Source organism: Arachis hypogaea, chromosome 17, assembly GCF_003086295.3.
Source record: "Arachis hypogaea cultivar Tifrunner chromosome 17, arahy.Tifrunner.gnm2.J5K5, whole genome shotgun sequence".
In the NCBI taxonomy this organism is placed as follows: domain Eukaryota; kingdom Viridiplantae; phylum Streptophyta; class Magnoliopsida; order Fabales; family Fabaceae; genus Arachis; species Arachis hypogaea.
The window spans coordinates 89,683,353-89,687,977 of NC_092052.1; the positions used below are offsets into that span (position 1 = coordinate 89,683,353).

At 32.3% G+C, this 4,625-nt stretch overlaps 1 long non-coding RNA gene across 1 annotated transcript; it reads right to left on the bottom strand.

Moving 5' to 3' along the window:
• Positions 1 to 2,539: 2,539 nt before the first annotated feature.
• On the bottom strand, positions 2,540 to 3,688 carry LOC140180819 (uncharacterized). Its single transcript, XR_011874805.1, has 2 exons — positions 2,985 to 3,688; positions 2,540 to 2,856 (listed from the first exon to the last, which is right to left on the bottom strand). It is a non-coding gene; the product is annotated as an uncharacterized lncRNA (long non-coding RNA).
• Between the last annotated feature and the right edge of the window lie 937 nt (positions 3,689 to 4,625).

Consider the following 4,625-nt stretch of genomic DNA (forward strand, 5'->3'; position numbering starts at 1 on the left):
AATTAATTATCCAAAATCCTAAACCCATATTTTTCTTTATATACGTCTTAAAAGCTTTCCTAGACTGTATGAATGACTAATTTGTTCCAAGCATAGGTTCATTAAGTCTATGCTGAACCAGCTTAATCTTTCATACTTTACCAAACCTCAAACACAAACCAATCACGGCCTTAGGCCCAAGCAATTCAATCAACACCTAATTCACTACAACCTAGCCAATCAGATACAAACACAAGTAAAGAGATTCAAACACAAGAGCAATTACATCAAGTATATCAATTAGCAGTTAAACAAAATTATTCACATAGGCAAACCAATTACAATATACACACCCAAACAATGTCACATAGATGCATATGATGAATGTCTAGTCCTAGTACAGGCCATGAGCTCACGTGTCGGTTGGCTGCCCGTAATCCCGACATTTACCCGGTCACGAGTAATCCCGATTTTCCAGATACAATTTTCCGTTCCTAAATAAATGCACATATAATAATAGCTGCTCATTTGAGACAGCCTCTGCTTACTGCAGGAAAATATATATATACTCTGCTCTGCTCTGGGGAAGCAGAAAATAGCTGTAGGTAACTTAGTTTCCCTACAGAAGCTCTGGGTTGCATTAAGCAACTAATATATATTAAATATAGCTCTGGGTCGCATCAAGCAACTAATATATATATAAATATAGCTCTGGGTTGCATCAAGCAACTAATATATATATATATAAATATCTCTTTATTATATTACTCTTCTCTTTATATCTCTTTACTCTGTTCTGGTTTCTCTTTTCTCTATATCTCTTTACTCTGCTCTGGTTACTCTGTTCTCTGTATCTCTTTACTTTTCTTTGATTACTCTTTCCTTTATATCTATGTTACTCTTCTTCTCTTTATCTCTTTACTCTTTTGTAATTGTAAATATGCAAGCGGGACAAAACCCACGTCGTTGCTAACAACTTTATAAACCAAATATATTTTCTCAAAAGAATCAGTAAAGTTATTATCATCAAATAAACCTTAAATATTGATTTTGATTAAGTCCTTATACTTTTATAAAAATTTGGACATAATCTCCTTTAAAAATAGGACTTATCCACCCTTACGGGTTCCTTCTTTCTCAATATTTCATCAGCCTCTTTCAGCAATTGCCACAACAATATATCCTCAAAAACATTTGATAATAAAAAAATCTATTTCTTAAATTCCATATCCAAAATAATTACCAACATAACTTGGCAGCCTTATTTCCATTTTGTTTTTAAAATATCAAATGAATTCGGAATTACGCAAACTTTATATCCATGCGACCGTCTCGGATTAAGCTTTCTATTAAATCAAAAATCGTAATTTTTCGCTGACTCTTGCTTTGGGAATATAAGCAAAACCGTGACTGCTCTGCAGTGTTTTAAATCCAGAAGACAGCAGCAGCATACAACATTCGAAATTTCATATAAAATCCAAATTAAATCCAAACACCTTTAAAATTAATCTGGTTATACTTAACTTACCCAAATTTCTTTCTCAATTGGTTCCAGGGTCATACCAATTTTAATGAAGGAGTTACGTAGCTTGGAACTTAGGTAATTTTCTGCAGAATTCTGTTTTACAAATCATTAAACACAACCTCTTCCAAGTCCCACAAATCACTTATTAAAACATGAAAAACCCTGAAATTTAAATCACATATGCTAAACATACTTAATTTTTACCTCCAATTGGTTGCATCTCAATATCTATTCATGATCAAAAGTTATAAACTCCCAAAGTGACTAATTTAAGAAAACAGAATCTGGTTTTTTCAGCATAATGCATCATCTTTCACAAATTCATATCTTTAAAACTACAAGTCCAATTGTTCTGAAATTTTACGGCATTAAAATAATAGGAATAAAGTTTTATTTAAAATTGGTTTCATTTCAAAATTCCAACTGAAAAATTTTCAATTGAAGAAACAAGTTGCTGCTGTGTTAAACGTTCTGCAGAAAAACTAGATTTGACATCCATAATTCAAAAATTTACCATAAATCATAAACTTAATGAAAAAGTCTCAAATTCACCAGTCCAACTCCCTATATTCCCAAGCTTAATCCAGACTTAGTCCCACACAAATCCGATTATCATAGAATTAGTTATAGATTTTTCAAAGTTTCTAATTTCATTTAAAATAGTGCAGAAAATCAGATTCACGATTTAACTTTGAAAAATCATAACTAATGTTCCAGTTAATATGAAACCTTCAAAATTAAATCTCAACAATCACACTTAATATAATTTACTTAACATTTAAATTCTCATCATTTCAGTCACTATAGAGCCACTGATTTTGAGTAAACCATTTTGTATTCAAAATCCAACACTTCAATACCCCTCAAAACCGATTCCAAATCAACCACAAACCAAGTTCATTAACATTACAATAAACAAAATAACATCTCAACGGCAACAAACCCAACCTAACCCTTTAAAATTCAGGAATTCTCAACAATTATTCATCAAACAGTTCCCAATCCACACAATCAATCAATATCATTAATCAAAAATTTTCAAATCACAATCTCAACCATTCCAATCACAATTTCAGCCACAATTCAATATTCACATAGTCAATCAATTACTCACAGCTATTGAATCTATTTACAGTTATTCAATAAACCTTGTAGGCATTCTTAAATTAAAATCATTTTAAACCCCCTACATCGATGTCGTAATTGCATAATTTAACGTAACAATTCCCTTCCCTTTTAGTTTCATGGCAGCAGCAGTGACTGTCACGCAACCAGAATGGCAAGGCAGCAACCGGAACAGCAGCATTGTTAATCTTCACGGTAGTGAATAGAAATTAAGAGCAATCACAGCCCTGGAGATCTCAAGACAAGGCACATACCGGGATCGACTCAGAACAAGTATAGCAGTGACAAAAATATGTGTAAATAGACAATGATCAAGGAAAAGATCAATCCAGAATTAAAGTAGCATCAGACTCACCAATAGCAACTCTAACAGATTCATAATAGCATCAACGCTGGTACTCCAAATAATAGCAGTAGAGAAACAGGGGCAGCAAGGGGCATGAACGACGGAGACGACTAGGATCCAGATTGGCGATGGCGACAACAATACAAAATATGAACATACACTATTGTATTCAGAATTAAAACATAGTAGAGAAATAAAATCGGGAAGCAGAGCATGAGCAAGAGTGTTACAGTTTCAAAAATGGAATTGGGAACGCAGGGGAAGCTGCTGTCGGGCAATATTAGTGGCGCTTCCCTTCAGGTCTGATGGTGATTAAACTGTGATAGCGAGCTCCATTCGATGGCAGCACTGACGGCGGTGCGCGGCGTTAGCAGGGACGACTCCATCGCGGTGATGAAGACAGCTTCTTCTCGGTTAGCGGCTTGTAGCTCAGTTTCCTCCCAACATCGTTTTTCCTCTCCTCTTCATGGTTTTGTTTCCCCTGGCGGCAAGACGCGATGGCTCTTAACGCACGACTCCTCTCCTCTCTACAAACAGTGGTGGCAACGCGTGGAGGACGGCGGCGAGCTGGGCGCGACGGTGGCGCGGTAGCAGCGCAACTGGACAGCATAGAGTGCGGCTTCTTCCCCTCCGATTCCAAGCTCTCTCTTCTTCCTCAGCCCTCTCAGAAGCTCTCCTCTCCTCCGTGTGTGTATGTCTTCGGTTTGGGAGAAAAGGGGGGTAAGGGTTTGTGAATTAGGGAAATTAGGTTTAGAAATTAGGATTTTATAAAAGAATATAGATAGATATGAATAGATATTTTGATAAAATTAGAAGGTAGAGTAATTTTAAAACCAAATATACTCTCTTAAAACTATTTAAAAACATTATTTATCAACATATTGCTAAGTTCAATTAATTATTTCTAATTTAAATTATAAAATAAGCATATTAATCACATTTTTATAAAATATAGTTTAAACTCAATACTAATTATTCAAATTAAATGATATAACTTTTTATTATTTTTCTATCGCCGAAACTTTAATTTCAATTTATAAAATATCTAATTATAATATAATTACTTAAACTTTAAGTATTTATAAAAATCTATTTAATCATTTCTAATAAATTAATCTCTAAAACTCAAACTAATAAAATAAACCATAATTCATTCATAATAGAAATTACCTAAATTAAATTATATAATACTTTCATTACTAAATTTTATTTCCAAAGCATATGAAATAACCAATTATAAAAATTACATAAGAATATTAATCAACTTAAACTCCAAATATTAATAAAACTAATTTAATTACTCTTAATTAATTAATTTATAAAATAAGATATCAAATTAATAAAATAAATCGTAACCTTTTCAGAATAAAAGTTACTTGAATTAAATTATACAAATTCTTTCTTATTTTTCAATTACTAAAATTATACAAAATATTATATTATGATAAAATTACTTAAAAATATTAATTGATTCAAAATAAAACTATCTCCGAATCTATTTAATTATTTCTAACAAAATAATTTCTAAAATTACAAAATTTAAACTTAACAAGATAAAATCACAATTTATTTATATTTAGGTTTTCAAAAATGCGGGATGTTACGTAGTTGATTATGGGAGTCATCCATCCTTGATCCTATCCTGATATG